Here is a 25,152-nt window from a genome sequence, read left to right on the forward strand (position 1 = left end):
CCATGGAAAACAGTATGGGCCTCTCTCAAAAACACAACAACAGTGAAAAAAGACAAAAACTAAAAGCAGGATGCTGGGGAGATGGTTCAGTGGCTAAGAGGGCTTCTTGCACCATCATGAGGACAGGAGTTCATATCCTAGCCTCCCACATAAAAAGCCAAGCATACTACCAACTTGCGCTATTTCAGCTCCAAGGGATCCAATGCTCTCTTCTGGCCTCGGTGAAAACCCTCATCTGCAACACATGTGCACACACACTTGCAAGCATGCACACATCAATAAATGATATAAATAATCCTTAAAAACAAAAACTAAGAGTAGATCTACCATGTGATCTACCTGGATATATAGCCAAAGGAACCAAAGTTGCCACGCAATATAGACACCTTCACACTCATGTTGATTATGGCACTAGTCACAGTAGCTAAGTTACAAAAATCATCCTAGAAATTTGTCAACATATGATGAGGAAAATGTGGTATATATACGCAATAAAGTATTATTCTGTGGTAAGAAAGAGTAAAGTCATGTTGTTTGCAGGAAAGGGGAGATTATCATGTTAAGTGAAAGAAGGCAGACTCGGGAAGACAAATACTGCATGTTCTCTCTCATGTGCATGAAAGATCTGAAAGTAGAAGAGAGACTTTGGGAAGAGGAAAAGGGCCAGCAGGGGAGAAAGAGGAACAAGAAAGAGTAATGGGGGGTAAAGATGACTAAAGTAAGTCATATATAAATATATAACTTCACAACAGAATTTGTTATTTTACAATTAGTACACACCAGTCAAATATGAAAAAGGGTTAGAGAGATGGCGCGGTGGCTAAGGGTGCCTGCCACCAAATCTGTTGACCCTAGTTCAATTCCTGAGACCCACATGGTGGGAGGAGAGAACAAACTCTGTGGGTTGCCCTCTGAGTGTCACACATGCATTACAAAATAAATAAAATGTAAAATATGAAAAAAAAAATCAGAAACAGAGCATACTCGAATGGAAGTTAGATAATCCCAAGTGTTGATGTTATTGATGATACTAATTATTAGGCAATGATTTGCATAATGCTTATTCGTGTTTCAGGCACTGTTTTGCAGGCACTAAGTACCGTAAAGTTTACATCAACCTTAAGTGAGGCAATGCTGTGTACAGTTGGCCTTTCTTGTCAGACTTTCTTTTGGGCCACCAGCCCCCCAATAATGACATGGAGACTTATTATTAGTTATGAAAGCTCGGTCTTTAGCTTAGGCTTGTTCCCAACTAGCTCTTACATCTTAAATTAACCTATTTCTACTAGTCTACATTCTGCCTCGTGACTTTTTACCTTTCCTCTATTCTGTATGTCCAACTTCCTCAGTGTCTCGCTGGCATCTCTCATAAGCCTAGATTCATCCCCGAGTTCCTCACTCTCCCTGGAAGTCCAGCCTAACTTCTCCTGCCTATCTATTGGTAGTTCAGATTTTTATTAAACCAATCACAGCAATTCATCTTCACACAGTGTACAAATATCCTACAACATTTCCCCCTTTTTGTCTAAATAAAAATGAAAGGGTTTAACTCTAACACAGTAAAGCTATATACAATAAGAACCATTATCAAGTATTGTTTAATAAAAAGTAAAGGGTTTAACTCTAACACAGTAAACCTATTACAATAAGAACAATAATCAGGTAAGAATTACATTCAGAATGTCCAGTTCATATGTATTTGGCAAATTCAGAGAAAATACTCTATTATCTATCCTATCTTGATGAATCCAAAGTTTTGTACCTAAGCCACTTTCTATCATAACTTGTATTACCAATGAAAAAATATCTTTTCAGGACTTAAAACATTTTCTTAAATAAACAACTTAAGTTTTTGTGTCTCTAAACCTGAGACCCAAGAAGGATAAATATTACCTGAGTAAACAAGAAGGGCAGAACAAATAATTTCCAAAACTATAGGAATGACAGAGGCATCTTGTGGCCTGAAGAGTCACCAAAGGTTCCTCTGCCATGTTGGGGTATGCATCTTCAGCCTACAGCTGACAGACTTTTCTGTGAAGCAGGAATTTGAAGGACTATTCTACCTTGTCTTGGCAAAGTTTGGCAGTCACCTTCTTTTGTGTCCTGCTTGTCCAACTTGGACAGCAGCATAATGTCAGCAGTCAAGGTAAGTGCAGTTTTTTGCCCAGTGGTTAAATTTGCCACAATGAAAGCAAACTCCATATGGAGGTTCTTAGATGCCTATCATCTTCTCTGAAGTAGATTGATGCTGCTAGGAGCAAGATATTTAAAGCAAATCAAATAATATTATGTATAGGTACAGGAAGAGGGGTTGGTGTATGTCTTTGTGTTGATGGAGAAGCCCTGAGTACCCAGGCATAGTGAAAGGAACCAGTGTACTTCTTTGTGTGAATAGAGAAGCCCTGGGTACCCAGGCATAGGGAATGGGGTCAGTGTACCTCTTTGTGTGAATGAAGAAGCCTTGGGTACTTAGGGCCTTCATTCTCAAGACAGTTTAGAATGAGAGGAAGCTCAGAAGATGAGGAACAGGTCCAAGGGTAAAGCTGCAGCCCAGCTTATCAAGCCCACCAGGACACTTACTGGAGAAAGGATGAAGCAACACAGACATACACCAACCCCTCTCCCTGTACCTATACATAAGATTATTTAATTTGCTTTAAATATCTTGTTTGTTCAACTATAGTCCAATGCTGCTCATTTCATTCAAGTATAGTTTCAGTGAATATATTAATTGTAGAGATGCAGTTCTCACTGCTTCTGGTTAATTTTTTTTCTTTACTGTAAAAGGACAGTCTTCTCTAGCTATAACACACTGAGGAAATCTTCCTGAAGCTGGAGGATCCCTTTAACTGGAGCACCCTTAGAATTGCTCCTATGACATTCCCTTCCTTTACATCCTTGCATTCCTGACAGACTTGGAGCCCATGACAAGGTGACTGCAAGGCAACTTTAGAATCTTTCCCTTCAAAAATGGATGGCAGTTACAACCCAATTTGTTGATTGTTGTTAGACCTGGGTGGGCTGAGTTCTGCTAACTGTGGGTGGATGAGGCCACCAACCGGGAGACAGTAGTAGACTGGTAGACCCAAGAACAAGGCCCTGAAGTCAGAAACTTAAGCAGTGGCTCCTCATGGCCACTGGATTGAAAACTGAGAAATGGCTGGGAGGAAGGGTGGGCAGAAATAGAGCAGAGGGAAAGGTAGCTGTGGGCACAGACTCAAGAGAGAAGACACAGCATCAGGAGGCCCACAGACATGGATGCTTCTGCCCCTTCAGAAAGTCCCTTCTGCAGGGACCGGAAGACTCCATTCTTGGGACTAAGGGTCACAAGGTACTAGAGCTGGGGCACAGAGGCTCTTCATGTTGCCAGTTACTTTGGATAGCACAAGTATGTTCTTTTTGATGGAATAAAATGAGGGTGTTTCTGGAACACTGAGTTGACCTATGAGAGAGAAAGAGAAAGGGAGAGGGAGAGGGTATAGGGAGAGAGGGAGAGAGGGAGAGAGGTAGGGGGAGAGGACCCAAGTGAATGAGCTGCTGTTGAGTCCAGGCAACTTACCTCTGACACGCATATTTTAAAATTTAGGCCATTTTTTAAAGTCTGATTGTCTGAAATCTTTGTGTGTGCATGCGGATGTGTGTGTTCAGTTTTATTTATTTTTATTAATGTGTTTTTTATTTCATTTTTAAAAATATATTACCTATTAATATAATAAAATGTAATATGGTTGATGGTATTCTTTCCCCGTGATTGTCTCTTACCTTAACATTGCATTGGAAGAGAGCAGGAATCTGTTTTCTAAGCCACACGTTTCCGACATTTGCTTTGCTGGATATCCTCTCACAACGAAGGAAATCTGAGTAAATTGCGTAAATTAATTCTTTCAGACTCCTGGGTCACATATTTGCCAATTCTTTCTGGATCACTTGAGGGAGATTCCATGAAGAAGCCCTGTAAGTGCAGACAGACAAGGGTCGCTGTGGACAGACGTGGAAGGGGCGCTCTCCTGGCATTCTGGAAAAGGTCTGTTTCACAAGTCGGATTCCAGTCTAGAGAAAGTGATATTCTGAAAGACTCCGGCTCAGCCCATCCACAGCCACAGCATTACTTTACAGGTCCTTCATTACTCTGTTCCACCAGGGAAGTCTCTTCCAGAGGATAGTGTGGCTGTGACTCCCATCCTAAACCTGTGTCATTAGAGGCCTACAAAAGGTCCATCCACATTCTTTCCTTTGGTTTATCTCTTTAAAAACTCATTTGTTTCAGTTTCCTGACATATCACACACGTTCTTCTTGCTTTTTTTGCTCCCCAAGGCCCAGTGCCCTGCTATGGGATTCTACACTCTCTAGAACTTTCTGGAGCCCTGCTGCCTCCCTAAACTCCCTGTGGTCCAAATTCCGGTAAACAACGAAGGGCATGTACGCACTTGTCAGCCTCCGAAGGTTATGCCCCGTGCTTTCTCTTGGTGGGAAGCCCAGGGGGCTGGCCCCATTTCAACCTCCAGCTCTTTTTTTTACGACGATAATGATGATCACAACCATCTCCCTGGCGTCCCCGTGGGCACGCTGAGGCAGTCAGCCTGGGTGCTCTCCCGTTCCTGTGCCTTTCATTTGAAAAAAACATGCAGGGGCACATAGACTCGGTCAAGATAATTATAAAAGAAGAAGTTTTGAATTTAATTAAATGCTCTCTAATAATCATACAGTTAGTTCATTTGCATAGTGTATTGCAGCATGCGAGAGGCATTCCCCGTGAACTGTGTCATGCAGGGCTTAGATGTAAGGCCTGCTTCCATGAGCACAGTGGTTAAGGCAGGGCCTTTCTTCAGCTTCCGTTAAAGTGGGACAGGCACTGAATATTGACTGTCTGCTCTTACAGATGCCATCCCATTTTCACACTTCTCATCCTTCCTTAATCCAGTGCTCCTCCAAACCCCTTCTGGGTCTTTTATAGCCTGTTACTTCAGCCAAAATTAGGATTCACGGTCATGTACTTGTTAACTCCCTTAATGAAGAGATGCATTGTTATTGATCTGTACAGAGCATTCTTCAGTCTGGACTTGCCAACTTTCAGTGTAAGAGCAACGTGCAGGTGGGCTGGCTTCTCTTCTCAGAAACATCCTGTACCTCCAACAGAGCCTCACTCCACCATGCACACACACGTGCAAAGGACTATTTGATGATGTTTTCCTGTTTGGAAAGTAGAAATTGACTATCAATATATTGCAGATATTTTCTTAATATGAAAGGAAGGGAGGGAGGAGGGGGGGAGAAAGGAGAGGTCCACAAGGGGATTCCTAGAATGGTTTTCTAATGGAGTTGAAGAGTTACTTCCCTTTCTCTCTAAGCCTTTAATACATTAAGATGGGTTGTGAATGTCAAATAGTGGGCTGTGTTGGGAGTCTAGACTAGCGATGAGGGACAAAATCTATCACTCAAATAAAATTCCTTTGTATTGGGTACAGATGCATGCAAAAGGCATGTAGTGTGTGCATATCGGTTGCATATGTATGCATGCAGGAAATCCAGGCTCCATTTACAGACAAGGCTTAAGAACAATGAGCAACTCAGTGGTCATGGCATCCCAATTGTCCAGATGTGGCCCTGCAGTGTCATTTCCCCCTAAAGGACACTAGAGAAATGGACATTTCTTGGTTTGAGGTCTTGTTCTGCTAGCTCGTGGGGAAAGCTGTTAGGACCTATAAGGGCACATCAGAAACCCTCAGGAGTTGACTTGGAGAGATGCCCATTGACCAAAGAGGGAAAATTCCGAGCATTGGGAAGAAGAATAATTGTAATTATTTCATTCCCATCAATTAGGTTGAAATAATTTCATAGAGGGACAGCTGGTCCTGTATCTGTGATTCATATCTGTGGATTGAATTCGCTGTAGATTATAAAAAAAGAGGAAACAATTCGCACCTGCCTTGTTTTAGTTCTTGTCCTCATTCCCTGACTGATGCAACGGAGCAGTGGTTTACCCGGCACACTGCATCAGGACTGTAAGTAAGCTCGACCTGGTCTGACGTATTTCAGAGGATGTATACAGCTTTCGTGCAAACGCCTTGCATGGCCTGTAAGGGACCTGAGCATCTGCAGATTTTGGTACCCATGGGGGTTCCTGGTGTCAGTCCTCTGCAGATGCTAATGAATGGCTTTATGTAAAATTGATCTCTTCAGAAGATAAGGGACTCAACTGACTTTGGGGCGCAGCGGGTGTGTGTGGGAGAACCAGTACATAAATGGAAAGAATAAAATATCTTTTCTACTTTTGATACATGAAAGTCCTGATAAATAATGAGACAATTGAGGAAAAGCTTATTTTTTAATATTTTTATTGAAAAAAAATTTATACAATGTACTGGCTGATTTTGTATGTCAACTTGACATAATCTAGAGTCCTCAGAGAGGAAGGAGCCTCAGTTGAGGAAATGCCTCCTTGACACCCAGCTGGAAGGCATTTGCTCAATTAGTGATCAATGGGGGAGGGCCCAGTTCATGGTAGGTTGTGCCATCCCTGGGCTGGTGGTCCTGGATTCTATAAGAAAGCAGGCTGAGCAAGCCAGGGGGAGCAAGCTAGTAAGCAGCTCCTCTCCATGGCCTCTGCACCAGCTCCTGCCTCCAGGTTCCTGCCCTGTTTGAGTTCCTGTCCTGACTTCCTTCAGAGATGAAAAGCAATGTGGAAGAGTCAGCCAAATAAACCCTCTCTTCCCCAACTTGCTTTTGGGTCATGGTGTTTCACGGCAGCAATAGAAACCCTAACTAAGACATATAGTATATTCTTTTTGTTTGTTTGTTTGTTTGTTTGTTTTTTCGAGACAGGGTTTCTCTGTGTAGTTTTGGTGCCCGTCCTGGATCTCGCTCTGTAGACCAGGCTGGCCTCGAACTCACAGAGATCCGCCTGCCTCTGCCTCCAGAGTGCTGGGATTAGGCATATGCCACCATCGCCCGGCTGACATACAGTACATTCTAATCACAGTTTCTCCTCCATTAACACCTCCCAGATCCTTCCCACCTCCCCACCTACCTAACTCCATGCCCTTTCTTTCTTTCTCTCTCCAGAAAAGGAATAGGCAACAGCAAAGACAGAATGAAAAGAAAAGAAAAAGTAAAACAAGGGGAAATGCAAATGGAGTCTCATTAGGTGTACTAACCTCACTTAAGTGCAGGCCCCGTGCCCAGCAGTAGAAGGAAGCCCAACGATATTTTTGTAGACTTTTTTTCTTATATTGCCTTGTTTGGGCATTATTTTTTGTCTTAGTTGTCTTTTGCTTGCATATTATGATTTCCAATTTTGTGTTTTTAAGAAAAAACTAGCCGGGCGGTGGTGGCACACGCCTTTAATCCCAGCACTCGGGAGGCAGAGCCAGGCGGATCTCTGTGAGTTCGAGGCCAGCCTGGTCTCCAAAGCGAGTTCCAGGAAAGGCGCAAAGCCACACAGAGAAACACTGTCTCGAAAAACCAAAAAAAAAAGAAAAAAAACTATTTTATAAGTGTGTTCCAATGAAATAATTAACAAATGAGAAAGAAGTGGAAGTACTAGCTTCCCCCATCTTACACTCCAGTCTCATCGACAGCTGCTGCCGTGAGAAAATAAACAACCAGACATTACGTGGAATGAGAAGACAAATTACCACCCAGGACCTTACCAAAGACCAAACCAGAGACTCTCCAGCTCTCCAGACGCAGGTCCTAGTTGAGCAAATCTAGAAGGCAGAGAGAACATGGTGATCTGTACCACTGATGGGGAAATGTCTTTCTGTCCACTGCGAATATGTGTTGCTCTGATTGGTTGATAAATAAAGCCGTTTGGCCTATGGCAAGGCAGCTTAGAGGCAGGCAGGAAATTCAAAGAGAGAGATAAGAAGAAGGTGAAGGGAGACCCCGGTGAGCTGCCCAAGGAGCAACATGTAATGGGACTCAGGTAAAGCCACGGAACACGTGGCGATACATAGATTAATAGTTATTGGCTAATTTAAGACATAAGAGCTAGCTAGCAAAAGGCTTGAGCCATGGCCATGCAGTTATAATTAATGTAAGCCTCTGTGTGTTTACTTGGGGGACGCAAGTGGGAGAGATTTGTCCCGACCGCCAGCAGGATGTCACACTACAGCTTCCAGGATGAGATTTTTTCCTTTTCTTCTTCTTCTTCTTCTTTTTTTTTTTTCTTTTCTTTTCAATTTTATGTTACTGCATGCGGGGCGGGGCGGGAGGGGGATAGTTTGCAAGGGCAGAGGGTGGATATGAAGGGATGAGGAGATAAACAGGATCAAAATGCATGATGTGAAAACCACAAAGAGTAAATTAAAAAGTTAAAAAAAATAAAGAAAGGAACAGAAAAGGGAACCTGTTGAGAGTGAGGTACTCACAGACAGTCAAAGCCACAAACAGACAAGCACCCCAGTGTTAGGGACACACCTTCATGTTCCAACAGTACAAGGAAGCATGAGCACACTGTGCCTTGGGAGCCAGAGTGGTGGTGAGTTTCCTGAGGAAGGAAAGACATTAACCTGGATAGGGCACATGGAGGTATTCTGAGGGGGACTGAGGGGTTCTCCACACAGCACCTCTCCAAGCTCTGCACTCTGAGTTTTATTTCGCAGTGAGAAGGTAACGAAGGAAAAAGTTGTGAGCAGCAATTCTAAGACATACATTTTTTGTCGTGCCATCAAAGACTAGATGGTCAGGCCACAACGTAAGGGAATGACGGGAACTCTGGGGCCACTCTGACAGCCCGAATCCCAGCTTGGCTGTTTGCCAGCTGTGTGGCCCTGGGAGAGCGACTCAGCCTCTGTACGTCTCAGTTTTCTCATCTGTGAAGACGAGAGAAAAAGGCATCCATCCGCCTTTATAGTTCAGAGCTTCCGCCCTGACCCTGAGCCGTATCCAGAGCACTGCTGGGCCGACAGTGAGGTAGGTCTCTAGCTCACAGGAGCCGGATTGGTGTTGCTCTTGCTTCTTGCCTTTCTCCCCCACGAGTCCTTCTGCACCTCATCACCACTGCCCGGAAACTTCCGGCCAAGAGGGTGAGGGGCAATGAGTGGAAGGCCGCCTTCGTGGGCCCTTTTGCACTTGACTAAGATCATGGGAACTTGCGGGGTGCGGCTCAAGCTTGTACAGTCCAGGGAGCTCCATGCACATACCGGGGCCCAACTCACTGAGCTTCCAACTTAGTAACGCTGGGATGGGGCCAAGGTATCTGCGGCTGTAGAAAGGCTACAGATGACAAGGGGGCACAGGCTGCCGTGAGGAACGACAGATGGTTCCACGTGACACACACGCACACACACACAAAGTGGCAGCTTTTTTAGCCACCACCTCTTCAGCTGCTGTCACGGCACCGGCTCGCTGCCCCACCAGTCACTGGCATTTGTGGCCTCCGAGAGGCAGGGCATGGAAAGCAAGGCAAGGCCAGCTGGGTGCATGCTGGCCACGGTAAATGGCTCAGAACAGCGGTTCTCAACCTTCCTCGTGCTGGGACCCTTTAATACAGTGTCTCATGGTGTAGTGACCCCCAACCATGAAATTATTTTTGTTGTTACTTCATAATTGTAATTTTGCTACTGGTATGACTTGTAACGTAAACGTGTTTTCCTATGGTCTTAGGCAACCCCTGTGAAAGGGTCATTCAGCGCCCCCCCCCCCCCACCCATGGCGTCGCAACCCACAGGTTGAGAACCACTAGGCTAGAGGGAGGAGGCTCCAGAGGTGAGGGCTTGATGTTAATTAATTAGCCAGATGTAACTGTGCGGGCAGCGAGTGTGACGGGACGAGAGCAGGGCTCTCATGCACGCCTTTGTCATGTTTCTAGATCAAAGCAAGTCAGGACAGGGAGGTAGCCAAGCGGGAGAAGCGCTTGGCCCAAAGCGTGAGGAGCCCGGAGTTCCACTCACTCATGGTGACACGGGCTCGTATGACATGTGACTCTGGAAAGATGGTGACAGGAGGGTCCTGCTGGAGCTTGCTGGCCGGCCAGCCTTGTCTAAGCATCTCCCCCCAGATCCTGGTGAGGGACTGTCTCAAAATAACAAGGTGGAGGACTCCCAGGGACAATACCTAGGTTGACCAATGGCCCCCATATACATGGGCACACACATGCATGCACACCTGCGCACATAGGAATACACATGAAACTGTGCACACCTATATACACATTGCTCGCTTTTTTTTTTGGCTTGAGAGCTTTAGATCGTATTTAAAAAAAATAACAACCTAAAATAAAAGTTACAGAATGGCTTACTATTCTTGTGCAGAAAAAAATCTACCAGATGCCTCTGGGCGTACAGCACTGGCCTGAGGAGCATTAGAGAATGATGTCATTCATTCGTTTATTCAATATGGGTTTATTGTGCACCTTAGAGACTATATTCTGGAGGGGAGAGACAGGCCATCCACGAATAAATCGGTAAGTTAATCAGAAATGTTAGAACGTGATAAAATGTCACTGCACTTATTTAATTTTTGCGTTGCTGGGGTTCAAATCCAGGGTCGCAATCATGCCACCATTGAGCTATCCCTCAATAAGGAGACCCATTGAACCAGTTCTTGGAGAAGCCAGAGGTTTGCTGTTTGGATATCCCAGTGCAAAGTCGGTGTTTATGGAGTGTTTCATTCCAGGGTGGCCTCGGTGGTGTGGAGGAATGGGAGACCGGCACTGAAGAGGAACCAGAGTTCGTCAGCCTTGTAGGTCATTTTGAGACTGGCTTTTACACAAAGACACGAAGCCACTGGGGGTCCCGAGCAGAGAAAAAGAATGGGGCCGTGGGTTAGAGGACCCGTCTCCACAGCTCTGGAGCAATGAGGGTAGATTGTAGAGGAAAAGGCACACAGGAGGAGACAAATGAGGGGGTGCTCACTGGAACCTGGGAGAGAGGGGTCCCCACGGCTGGAACTAAGACCCCGGTGAAGGAAGAACATGTGTCCTGGAGGAAACTGAGTGGAATTTTTCTGCCGGGCTTTTTCCTCTCATGCGTGCTCGTGTGTGTGTGTGTGTGTGTGTGTGTGTGTGTGTGTGTGTGTGTGTACTCATGCACACAAGTGTGTATGTTTGAGTGTGTGAACCTCATATGTGTCCAGATACTTGTGAAGAGCTGAGAATGATATCTGGAATCTTCCTCCACTGCTCTTCTACCTTACTCTTTGGGATAGGTCTCTCAATCAAACCCAGAGCTCACTGATGTAGCTAGTCTTGCTAGTCGCTTGCTCTGGGGATCCTGTGTCTCCACTTTCCAAGGCTGGAATTACAGGCAGGCTGCCATACCTATTGGCATTTATGTTGGTTCTGGGGATCCAAATTCTGTTCTTGTTTTAAGTGTTGGGCCATATACTCTTCTGCTGGTTTAATGTAGGGTGTGAAAAACAGAGCAGAGAGCTGGAAATATAGTTAAGAGCACTTGTTGCTCTTGTAGAGGACCTGGGCTTGGTACCCAGCACCCACATGGCAGCTCACAACTGCCTGTAACTCCAGTTCCAGAGGATCTGATGCCCTCTTCTGATCTCTGCAGGAATACACATGGTGGTCATACATACATGCAGGAAAAACAGACACATAAAATGAATAAATTTGTAAAAATTGAGTCGGTTCGTTTGTTTGTTTCTTCTGTTTACCCAAGAAACTGAAATAATGAAGCTGTTTTCAAATGGGAAGGCTGTGGGTAGACTCCTTTAGGAAAGAATATTAAAGTTTGTTTTGTATTGCGTGAGGCTGCTGCCCAAGAAGAGAACATCCAGGAGACACTGGCCCCGGAGTCTGGAGTTGGAGACTTGCGTGGACTGGCAGGGCACACCTGGGGCTTACTGATGCAGATGATAGAAAGACCATGGGCAATCCATCCCGAAGGGCACTAGTGACACTCAGGGAGAAAGTGCTCTGATCCTGCCTGAACAGCTGGGGATGAGGCCATGGAGGGTCCCAGCCAGGAGAGAGTGAGGAAAGAATCAGGAGTGGGCTGTGCCAAGGAAGCAGAGGTCGCAGAGGTGAACGGGGCGAGAGAGGAAAGGGTGGGTGTTGTGGGCGGGTGGATTAGAGAAGGACTAGGAAATGACCATAGGATTTAGGACTGGGGGGATCATTCCTCACTGACAAGGGTAAAACCATTAAAGCCAGGCTGGGTGGGTTTAAGAGGAAAAGGAAGAGGAGGAATTGGAGACAGACCGAAACAGCAAGTAGTTTCGAGTGCAAAGGACAAGAGGTCTTGTTTAGGATGGAGGTATGTGGGGAGCTGGGGAAGCCTTGAGTGAATGTGTACTGTTGACACAGTCAGGGTCATGTCAAAGACCGGTGTCTCAAAACCCTGAGAATGGCAAAGTCTTTCCCTTCTTGAGAACCTCAATTCATACATAAATATGTGTCCACATGACTATACTTGAAAGCCCAAGCAATCTGCTCTGAAAGTCAGCTGTCCGTCACCAGAAATTGTTCGTGCTGTTGGCGTTCTTGTGATAACTAGGCAGTTAGCCCAGCTTCCACCCACCAGGTGAGTCAGAGCCAATTCCCTGAGCCTGGTGCCTTGTTTGTCACAGAGTGACCCTTGGGCCAGCAGCATCCACGTTCCCTGGATACATGTTTGGAATGCAGGACCTCAGCCATACTCAGACCTACCGATTCAGTATTAGCCAGTTTTAGCCAGGTCTCCAGGTGATTCTCTGGCACATTCGGATCTGAGAAGTGGCGTGATGTATTTCATGTTACTGCTAAGAGCAAAGCGGGTATCGCCAAGAAGAAAGAAGGGTAAGGAACCCTGGGAAAGATTACGTTACTCATCAATCCCAAGTTCAATATGCTTTTTCTCTCTGCCTCCCCGCAAAGCCCCAAGCCTTGGCAGCACATTGAACTCATACGAACCTCATTAAAAGTAAGCCAAACAAAATTCTAACTTGCATGACTCAAGATATTTCACTGTCCCTTCAGGGAGAAAGAGCTCTGAACAAAGTTGATTATACGGAGAACAAACTAAAACCGCTCTGAATGCTTGACCTGCAAGAGTTGTCATTAAAGTTGGAGAACCAGAAAATTCCAGAGCTCGGGGGACTGTCTTTCTGTGTTGACTGCACGTTAATGTTACCAGAGAGCTTTCAAAAAATAAAAATAAGAAGTACCTATGCTGAGTCCCAATCCCAGTTACCCTGGTTTAAGTGCTTTGATTACAGAAAGCCATTTTTACAAGCTCTCCAGCCATTTTAGTATACAACGAGGGATGGGATGACTGGCAGAAATAAAGTGAGGCACATCATCTAATACCCAAATTAAAAGTGAAATTCATTTTAATACTGCTTTACTTAATCTGCTATCTTTGATATGTTGGCATTTGAATATATATGGAACTGAAGAACTAATTTCCAAAACGTTTTCCCCTTGTGCTTTGAAACAGGTGTGTCTTTTGTGCTTGAAGTACATCTCGGTTCAGATCTGCTACTGTTCAGGATTTGGAAAGCCATGTGTGCTAACGTCCGCCATGGCGGACAGTGCAGCTTCAAGTACAGAGAGTGGGGTGGAAGGTCTCCACGGCTGGAAAACAAGATGATTACCCGCTGGACATAGATGAGATGGTTCAGGAAATGCTGAAGTACGATTGTGGTAGGAGGTGGGAGGGCAGGGCAGAGGAGGGAATTATCCTTCAGTATTTCCTGTCTGCTTTCAAAGTGTGTTGTAACCCGTGGAGTCTAGGAGGGCTATTGTCGCCCCTTTATAAGGTAACTCCATTTAAACTCTGTGCGTGCGTGCGTGCGTGCGTACGTGCGTGTGTGCATGTGTGTGTGTGTGTGTGTGTGTGTGTGTGTGTGTGTGTGTGTGTGTGTGTTAGGAAGCGTCTACAGTAGTAAGTTTTTCAAAAGGTCTTAAGCATCAACTGCCCTTCCCTGTATTCACCCCTCTACCCCAACATCCATCTCCTACTACAATTTAACCCTTTCCTGTCCCACCATGCCCCTTTAACACTTTATATCACAGAATTCTATCTCCCTTCCCATAAAAGCGCTCCCCTCTCCATGGCCCCTTACTAATTTCCTGACCTCAGTGGGTATTCCAAACTTAACATATCTGGAGATTTAAAGCTAACGTCCACAGATGAGAGAGAGCATGTGACATTTGTCTTTCTGTGTCTGGGTTACCTCAGTAAGAACGGTTGTTTCCAGCTCCATTCACATGCTGTGTGACAAAACATTTCCTGGGCAGACTCAACATACACATCTATTTACCTCAGAGAGCGATCTGACACCAGACCAGAGTACAGATAGCAACCAAGTCCAATTTGGCCATCCATTGGGTTTTATCGGAGTTACTAACAGGAGTATGGGTGAGAAGTTACTTCCAGGAGCAGGAATGACTCACAGACAGCTGCACCACCAAAGCCTACCCCAGCATGAGTGACAGCTCACAAAAGCTGGGAACCTGGAGCACACGGCACAGCCTGTAGGTAGCTCAGCAGGTTGGAGGCTGTCCTTTCCAAGGGACTCTGGTCTAAAGTTCTCCCAGGAAGCCCAGCTGGTGTTTCCTTCTTCCTGACAGCTGGTCTAGTCTCAAGAGTTGTCCTTGCAGCTTGGCTTTTCTGAGTCGTCTTTGTAGCTTTTATTGTTTACTCCCTCAGGGAGGGGCCTAGTGAATCTGGTCTGTTTCATGGACTTCCTGGAGCTATTAAGGAGCTTCCCTGAAGGATGGAATGCTTCAGTCTCAGAGGAAGCTGGTACACAACATCCTACAACTGGAAATTTCACAATTTGGATTTTCTTAACAGCTGAATAACATTCTGTTGTGTATAAGTACCACATTTTTTATTAGCTGTTCGTCCTTTGCTGACTCTCTAGGTTGCTTTCATCTCCTGGATATTGTGAATAGAGAAACAATGAAAAGAGATGAGCAGGGTTCTCTGTAGTAGGATATGGGTCCTTTGAGTGCGTGCCCAAGAGTGGTGCAGCTGGATTATGTGGTAGGTCTATTTCTAGCCGTTTGAGTAACCTCCACACTGATTTCCACAGTGGCTTCACCAGTTTATACTCCTATCAACAGAGAATAAGTGTTCCACTTTCCCCACTTACATTTGTTCTTAGGTTACCTCTTTTGGAGCTGTTGGCCAGCAAGGTCTCATAGACCCCTCAAACATTACAGACTATCATTGATGCTCTTGATGACCCTCCAGACCTTGATGGCAATACCCTGTTGCTGAAGACACCACTTACTTGAGTTATAGAACTTGTCCTCACTTAGAAGCTTCATCCTCTCTGGTTAGCTTTCACAGAGTTGGAAGGTACTATGCATGCTACCAGAGGAGAAAAGTCACCATCATTCTTACCTCGCTGTGAACCCTACATGCTACATCAATGACCATCTTGGCAAGTTATGCCCACTGATGCAATTGTGGCATGAATGTTAAGGAATATCGAACCACTTTCTGATTGGATTGAAAGCCTGCTCTACAAGATGAAAAACATACATGACACCATTGTTGGGGCTAAGAACCTGTGACTGGACAGGTACAAGCCTTCAGGGAGAACCTATTACTATAATTTTGCTAAATGGACCGAGTATTCAACTGACCACTGATGACTCTCAACTCTCATCAAACAATCTTTTTGTAGTAGATCTACAACTCATCGGGTTGCAGAGAACAAGAGACTGCAGAATTCCTAGCCCTCAATTAGACATTTATATCACAATCCCTTTTTCCAAGCCTCAGGGGTCATGTGGATAAAGGGGTGGACAGGTTGTAGGAGCCAGGAGTGGTGGGTGGCCATAAGGAAACAGTTTTCCAAACACAGCAGGCCAATTGCTCACATGCAGTCACAGCAGTTGTGGTAGTATGCACTAGACCTGTGTAAGCTGTCACCAAAAAAACTCCAGCACACAGCGAGGAAGGCAGACATGAAAACTACCAGCTCAGGAGTGTTGGTAGATGCTGGGAGAGGGAGCGTCACCTGTCTTTATGGGCCCTTGTAGGTTGACCCCACCCCAGTAGAAGGCCACATATCCAAGAATATTTGAGGAGCACAAATTGGGTTACAGAGAGAGGGGCGGGCGACACAAAGTTGTTTAGGTAGGGAAGGGCTGGGTGGATAGGAATACATTATGTAAACTTCTCATAGAACTTATAGAAAAACAACAAAAAAATGAGCATTGTGGAAGTTAAAGAAGGTAGGACTTAGAAAGTTTGTAAACTTTCTTCCAGAAACAAAAGTCTTGTCTGGGGTTTAAAGGACATAGGTAAATCCTCCCTATGCTGTATTAAGGCTGTAATTGGAGACTGTGCTGGGAACTAATCAGGGGCTTTTGACCCAAGAGAAGGTAATGCAGTCCCTGCCTGAGTCTCCTTTCTCTTTCTGGGAATGCACCGATACGGGATAGCCTGCAAACAAGCATCCTTTCAGGGTTCGCTGTCCGCATAGCATAGCTGAGGCAGTGCTGGAGATCAGGGGTGGCTCTGGGTTGCTGGCCCCATCCCCCCCCCCCCGCCCCCTCATCCCCTCCATCCTCTTAGAAAAGCAGCATAGCAGATCTTCTCCCAAGCCAACCATTGCAAAAATCGAAGGATTCCTTAGCATAACACTCCATTAATTTAGCATAACTTAGAATCTAATTTTTATCATGATGTTTCTCCCCAAAGAAATTGCAGAAATCACTTAGCTGCTGGCACACTGAGCAGATGTGTAACCAGGCCACATAGCTCTTCTGCGCCCTAGGCAAATGTGCAGCGAGTCTTGGTGGCATGTGCTGGGAACTAGGTTAGATGCATTTCTCAGGCCAAGAGCAGGGTGCTTGCCTGATGCTGGCAGCCAAGTGAGGAGACGTAGGAGGGACAGCCCGTCTATCTCCCCCCCCTACCAACACACACACACACACACACACACACACGCACACACTCCTGTCCAACTGCCATAATCATATGAAGTCTTTTTTGCACTTAGTTCTAACAAGCCAATTTCCACCTATAGCTGACGACGATTTTAAAAAGGAAACATTGAGGGGACAAACTTGATTTTTGGGCCAACCTGCTGTATCTCAAGCCCTTTCCTTTGCCAATAATATCAACTTCTCCAAGGAAGGCCCAAGGCGTTCTTACTGTAAAACTCCATCTCAGCGGAGTCAAGAACTCACCCATCCCAAGGAGAGACCTTTTCACATCCAGGTACAGATGACACATAAAGTACTCTCCCCTCGATGCTTTTGTAGTAAAGAATAAAGCACTACCAGAAAAATGTCAGCCATCAGTGGGTGATGGAGACCTTTTAAGGCAAGTATTAAATTAGACTTAATGGAAGCCTGAAATAGCTTTTCACAGGCAACAGCAGCCATTAGAACCGAGTACGGAATGAAGTTAGTGAACTCCCAAGTATGAACCTGCAATTATGGTAGTCTACCAGGGAGCACTTCAGGGCCTTGGTTTTATGCCCTAATGGGGAGGCTTGATACAATCAGAAAGTACTTTTTATTTTGTATGTACTTGTTTCTTTGGTGTTGAGATGGGGCCTTACTGTGTAGCTCTGACTGGTCTGGATTCTGGTATGTAAATGACCAGGCTGGCCTCGAACTCACCACCTCTGTCTGTCAAGTCCTGGGATTAAAGGTGTGTGTCATCATGCCTGGCTAATAATTTTTACTTTAAAAATAAGTAGATTATAATATTTTTAATAAAAATATGTTTAAAGATTGTTCATGTGAATATGTTCTTAAATCAATCAAAGGCTAGAAACAAAAAACAGCACTGCCCAGCTGACTACCCTGCTTTCATGCTTTCTGGTGTCTACAACCCCAAATAGACTGACCATTCTTCTTTGGACTCACACTTTTGAGGACAAGAGAGAATTTTTCCCAATTTCAATAGCTCAACAATTTTCCATTTCCTGGAATGGGAAGAAAATAAAAACATGTACACATGCACCCCAGAAGTGTAAAGTGCTCCCCTCACATAATGACACAACAGCATTTACTGAACACAGGACAAGTACTTCTTATTTTTTTATTCATTTTACATACCAACCACAGATACCCCTCTCATCCCTCCTCCCGCTCCCCCCCCCCCCCCCGCCTTCCCCTCTGACCCACCCTCCAATCCCTGACTCTAAAAGGGTAAGTCCTCCCATGGTGGGGACAGCAAAGCCTGATACATTCAGCTGAGGCAGGACCAAGCCCTTCCCCCCCTGCATCAAGGGTAAGCAAGGCTTCCCACCATAGGTAATGTGATCCAGAAAGCCAGCTCATGCACCAGGGACAGATCCTGATCCTACTGCCAGGGGCCCCTCAAACAGACCAAGCTACATAACTGTCTCTCATATGTAGAGGGCTTAGTCCAGTCCCATGCAAGTTCCACAGCTGTTGGTCTAAAGTTTGTGAGTTCCTACGAGCTTTGTTCAGTTGTCTCTGTAGCTTTCCTCATCATGATCTTGACCCCCCTTGCTCATAGAATCCCTCTTCTCTCTCTCCAGCTGGACTCCTGGAGCTTGTCCTGGTGCTTGGTTGTGAATCTCTGCATCTGCTTCCATCAGTTACTGGATGAAGGCTCAATGATGACAGGGTATTCACCAATCTGATTACAGGAGAAGGCCAGTTCAGGCACCCTCTCCGCTATTGCTGGTAGTCTAATCTGGGGTCAACCTTGTGGATTCCTGGGAATTTCTCTAGCACCAGGTTTCTCCCTTACCCTATAATGCTGTGAGATGTCTTTCTGTATGCTGTGAATATGTGTTGCTCCCATTGGCTAATAAATAAAGCTGTTTTGACCTATGGCAAGGCAGCTTAGAGGCAGGTAGAAATCCAAGCAGAGAGACAGGAAGAAGAAAGGAGGGGCAGAAGAGAAGCCAGCCTGCCACCCAAGGAACAACATGCCAGCAGACTGGTAAGCCATGGAACACATGGCAAAACATAGATGAATAGAAATTGGTTAATTTAAGACATAAGAGCTAGCTAGCAAGAGGCCTGCCGTAGACCATACAGTTTGTAAATAATATTAAGCCTCTGAGTGATAATTTCATAAGTGGCTGCAGGACCGCAGGGATGGACGGGACCAGAAAAACCTTCTGACTATAGCATAATGTCTCCCTCTATCAAGATATCTCTTTCCTTGCTCTACTACTACAGGACAAGTATTTTTATATGCTCTTAGACTAGGCTGAGTTCTCATCATGGTGAAAATGACCTTTAAGTCCATGACAAGTCGCTGGGTGTACGGAAACTAGGTCTTAGGTTTAGTTTTCGGTTGGGATGAGTGAGAGGAGGTTGTGAGAAAGGAGAAAAGAGTGTCTGCGAGGTGGGACAGCAGGAACACTCTGTGTAACATTATAGCTCAGAAATGACAGTGATAGGTAGGGCGATGAAGAGTGTGCACTTCCATAGGACTGACTGATTTCCAATTCGGCCTCTGTGATTTAACTAGCTGGATTGTCTTGGAAGTTTCATCTGTGTTTAATCTCAATTCCCCTGCCTTAAAAATGGAGATAAGTCGGACCTCTGTGAGTTCAAGGCCAGCCTAGTCTACAGAATGAGTTCCAGGACAGCCAGAGGTACACAGAGAAACCCTGTCTCAAAAAAAAAAAAAAATAGAGATATGTATTTGCTCCTGAGGAGTAAGCAAGCTCCTCCTTGAAATACTAAAAACAGCCCTGAGACCACACCATCTCCAGAGCTTGTGGGCGGAGCTTGCAGCACAGTGGAGGCCAGGCAACTGGAAGTTCCGAGGACAGGGTCAGTGATGTCAGATGCTGTGACTTCCTAGTCAGGAGGAACCAAAGCCATCGCATCAGAAAAGGAAGATAGATCATGACATTTTGGAGGAGAATTCTTTGGGGAATCGAAATTTGTCTTTGGAACACTGAATTTAAATTATTATATCAGGGTAATGGTTGTAGCAATAGCAGCAGAAAATAACCCACATTCTTCCTTTCAAAGTGGCCTTCTGATGCAGCTTGTTATATGTGGGGGTTGTTTTTAGTCTTTCTCGCGCACATGAACAAAGGCCAATAAGAACCACATGGTACGTGAGGATTAGACAGTCAGTACCACTGGCCGTATCTATGTGTTTCACAATGGCGGATTCAACCCTATATCAAAATCTTTGAAAAAAATTGTCTACACTAAACATGTACCAACTTTTTTCTTATCCTCATTCCCTAAATAGCACAGTATAACAATTTACGTAGCACTTACGTGTATCATGCATTAATATTCCAGGCAATCTAAAGAGTATTTATAACATTGGGAAGATGTGAATAGATTATCTGCAAATACAGGGCATTTTGTATATGAGACCTGATTATATGCCGCTTCTAGAAGGATGCTCTAGAACCAAAATGTGTGGATACCAAGGAACAGTCATGCATATATCTTTAGGTCATTATATATGCTTTCTCTCAGAAGAAAATAAGTTTCTTTTTGAGACAGAGTCTCACTGTATAGCCAGGATGGCCTGAAACTTGCTGTATAGAACAGGCTGGTCTTGAACTCAGAGAGACCTGTCTGTCTCTTAGTGCTGGTATTAAAGGTGTGTGCCATTATGTCTGGCTTCAGAAGAACATTTGATAGCATATTTTCCAAAAGAAAGTGCTAATTATCATACACACTTTGAGTGGCATGTGATTATACCTAGGAACTGTACTGGTGGAAACTTAACAATAGTTTCTTAATTCATAAGCTAGAACACCTGCCCTGCTACAGTACAGTCTACTCTCATGATTTCCCTACAGCTTCTTACTGTGTAGAGATCTGTGAGTCAGTTAAAGTTTTTTACAAGATGCTCTTCTTTTAAATCTCTCTCTCTCTCTCTCTCTCTCTCTCTCTCTCTCTCTCTCTCTCTCTCTCTCTCTCTCTCTCTCTTTCTGTGTGTGTGTGTGTATGCCAGTACACATGTCACAGTGCACATGTGGAAATTGGAAGAACATTTGAGGGAATTAGTTCTCTCCTTCCACCATGTGGGTCCTCTGACCAAACTCAAGCTGACAAACTTGTCCACAAGCATCTTTACCTACTGGGCCATTTCACAGGCTCTTCTGGATGCTTTTGCAAGGACCCTCCTAAATCCTTACATTTTAGTGGACACTATTTTGCTGAGTGTCAAAGTCTGAGTATAAACAGTTACTGCCAAACTTTACTGGACTGGTTTCAGCTAGAAAATGTAAACTTAGAAGCAAAATACAAATGCACACAAATGACCCACCGGATGTGTGTCGTGGCTCATGCCTGTAATCTCAACCCTTTGGGAGACTGAGGCAGAAGGATCATGAGTTCAAGACTAGCATGGACTATAATAGCGAGAGCCAGTCTTTAAAAAGAAACACAGAGAAGATATAATACTTCCATTTAATAAGTAACTGTGAACAATTTGGTTTCTTTTGATTGTTTCTCATGTGTTTCTTTCTACATAGTTGTAATCATTCTATATATGCAATATCAGACTGGCTCATCACACACAGTCACTAATAACCTGTAATTGCTTATGTGTTTCCCATACATGGCTTTAGTTATTGTGTAACAATCTATCAAGTTGATACATTATGATTTATAACTAAATATTTAAAGTTTTTAAGGATGTAACTTTTTTATTTTGTTTTGTTTTGTTTTTCAAGACAGGGTTTCACTGTTTAACAGCCTTGGTTGTCCTGGAACTTGCTCTGTAGAACAGGCTGGCCTCAAACACAGAGATCCACCTGCCTCTGCCTTCTGAGTACTGGGATTAAAGACGTGCACCACCACTGCCTGGCAGATGCAACTTTTAAAATATAATGTGTCTGTCTTATTCTAACAAATTGAGGTGAAAATTGAAGGACACGGACATTTTTACAGCATTATCCCTCGGTATCCATTGGAGAAATGGTTCTAGGATTCCCACAAACACCAGAATGTTGAGATACTTAGGTCCTGCGTATAAAATGGGGTATTTCACACACACAGCCTACCATATTCTCTTCTGTGCCTTATTCCTTCTCTAGTTGATGCACAAAGTGCCTAACACAAGAGGCTATGCATATAGTTGTTATATCATGCTGTCTTAAATTTGAATAATTTTTATTGTTTTTGAAAAATGTTTTTGAATTAAAAATGTTTTAATTGATTATCACTATATGTGTGATGTGTGTGTGTAGGCATTCATGCCATGGCACATGTATGGAGGTCAGGGGACCACTTCATGGAGTTGGTCCTCTCCATCCATCATGACATGGGTTCTAAGACCAAACTTAAGTTGCCAGACTTACAGAACAAGCACCTTCACTCACTGAGCCCTTAAGAATATTTTCAATCCATGGTTGTTTGTGGAACCTGTGGGTATGGGGAGCCAATTATTGCCAGATTATTCTGTAAAAGGACACACACACACACACACACACACACACACACACACACACATACACGCATGCATGTGTGCATACACCCAGAGGTAGGTGATTGTGCTCATAGGAAAAGACACCTTATTTTTAAGTTTCATGACATTCCTAATTTATCTCCTCTGATGCTACTTCCTTGTTTGGCTCTGTGTGTGTGTGTGTGTGTGTGTGTGTGTGTGTGTGTATGAGTGTGTGTGTATATGAATGCATGTATGTGTATGAGTGTGTATATGTGTGTATGAGTGTGTGTGTGTGTGTGTGTGTGTGTATGTGTGTGTTGGCTTATTTCTCAGAAAGTGATTCTTTCATTTAAAGTTGATCTGAGATGAGTGCTTACTATAAAGTTAAATTATTTGTCGAGTTCTGATATTCTCTTACTCCCACAAAGTATAGACCAGACTAGAACTGTGTTTTTGAGATGCCATTCCAAAGTCAGGCTTTGGTGCTTATGAACTTCAAGAGGACCTAATACTGTTTACAGTCAAATAGAATAAACCTAAAATACTTCCCTCAGGAAAACAACAACAATCAAAATAAACAAACAAAAACCAACATATGTGTGTACATGTATATGCATGTATATGCGTATGTGTATGTGTGTATGTATATATATTTCGGAACTTGAGGAGGGTACCATTTGAAAGTATTTAAGAGGCAATCAGGATCTGATGGACTGGTAAAAACCCATTTCATCTCTCTAGAATTGGGCTCTTCTCTTTCCTTGGAAACTGCTTCCTTTCAGTTACAAGCACAGAGGAAGAGAAATCTCAGGAAACGGCCAGTGAGTGGGTTACACACATCCTCGCCCTTCTCTCTGCTCTCTTTGACTCAGTACATCTCCCTTGCTGTGCTATATTAGTGGATTTGAAAGGAACAGACACTAATTCTTCAAAATATCACAGAAAAGGGAAAGTGAGGGAACTTCGAAGCCAGGCCACAGGAAGAGGATTAGGGGTGGAGCTTTCAGGGCCACACCCCTTCTCCCAGTCTCTGTCTCCGCCTTCTCTAAATGTTAATATTTACTTAAGGTATTTTAGAGATGGATCTAAAATTTGGGGGTGGAAACTTATTGTCCCGCTGAATGGAGGATGCTACTTACATATCAAACACCTGCAGACATGTGGGCAGAGATTCCACAGTGTAGAGTCATGCTTCCTATGAGATCTGTTTGCATGGTGAGGAACTGGGCAGAACCAGTTCCCAGAAAGTAGATGTGGGTAAAATTTTTCGTAGTTTGTCTGCTTTCCCAGCTGCCAGAATTTTCTTTGTGTCAACCAACTACAGCTACAAGTTTGCAGAATCTCACGGGCTATATAGTGGCATTTAAAAAAATATTCAGAGGATATGTAATCTTGTTAGACATTTAATGTCTGTGTTAAAAAATAGACTATAGCTTCTTGTGTGTATGGATAGAAAGAATCATCTTTAATATTTTTAGGAGAATTTTTAGAGGAAAAGGACTGGGTTTTGTTTAGAAAAGTTCCAAAAGCACTGAGCTAAAATCAGATTCAGTTTCTGTACTGTGACTTCCTAGGGCCTTTAGTGCATGCTTATCAGTGGGAGATGGAAAGAGGCCATTTGAACGCACTCTTCTTATTGATAGAGTCATAAATACTTTTTTTTTTTTTTTTTTTTGGTTTTTCAAGACAGGGTTTCTCTGTGTAGCTTTGCGCCTTTCCTGGAACTCACTTGGTAGCCCAGGCTGGCCTCGAACTCACAGAGATCCGCCTGGCTCTGCCTCCCGAGTGCTGGGATTAAAGGCGTGCGCCAACACCGCCCGGCTCATAAATACATATTTTAAAGTTGGTGAATATCTGTGAGCACCTTGGATAAGTTTGGGAAATGCTGCCTTGAATTTGAAGACAGAGATTTCCCTCAGAAAAGGAAAAAAAAAAAGAGGTGTTTGGGGGCAAACAAGATGATCATTTGTTGATATAAAAGCCCAAGAGGAAGGCCAGCTTGAGGTATATACAGAGAGAACGTTAGCTGAGAACAAATTAGCCACAGAGACGCGAAACATGGCCCTGTGGCGTGATGTGAGCTGCCCAGTGGGTTTCCAGGAGTCAGTGTGGAAGGTCTCTGGAACACCGTCCTGCTTTTCATGGTCCTTGTTTTGGTTTACGGAACATTCCTAGAATTTTTCACTCTTTCGAGTGTGCTTCTGTATAAGTTTAAGATCCAAATATTGGTCAGAAACAGCGGATCTATGGCCACCATCTCCAGGTGGTTAGATATAAGTCATTATAATGGTCATTATAATTGGTAACTACATATTTCACCTTCTAATTTCTCTCTTTTACATTAGATTCTTCTTTTACATCAAATGAAGGAGCACTGTTTTCAGAGCCTGCTCTTTTACTGTTAAAAACTTGAATTTCTAGCCTATGGCGAGGCCAGCGTGCAATGGGACAATACAACTTTTAACTACTCATCACGCTTTTAAAACATTAGAAAGCTCCCTAACAGCCCTTCATTCAGCTACCCTCACTTATGACCTTGCTATGAGCCTGACTGTGATTTTGGTGTGGGAGTTGTGGCTGTGGACATGGGTGTGCACTTTGCATGCCCGTGGGTGCCCCTGCACATCCATCTGTATCAGACTGAGTAAAATAAACGTCTGTGCAGCCTAATGTCAAGTACGCAAACGCTAAGAAAAAGGCAGAAACTCATTCCTCCGCTCAACGGAGGATGCTATCTATGCATCAGCCACCTACAGACACGTGGGCAGAGGTCCCACAGTGTGGAAGACTAAAGCACGCTAGAGGGATGGAGTGACTGAGGTGCCATTTGGATGGAGGAGTCAGGAAAGATCTCTTTGCCTGCAGAACATCCGAGCAAGCTGACAGAGC

This window comes from Peromyscus eremicus, chromosome 14 (genome assembly GCF_949786415.1).
Source record: "Peromyscus eremicus chromosome 14, PerEre_H2_v1, whole genome shotgun sequence".
In the NCBI taxonomy this organism is placed as follows: domain Eukaryota; kingdom Metazoa; phylum Chordata; class Mammalia; order Rodentia; family Cricetidae; genus Peromyscus; species Peromyscus eremicus.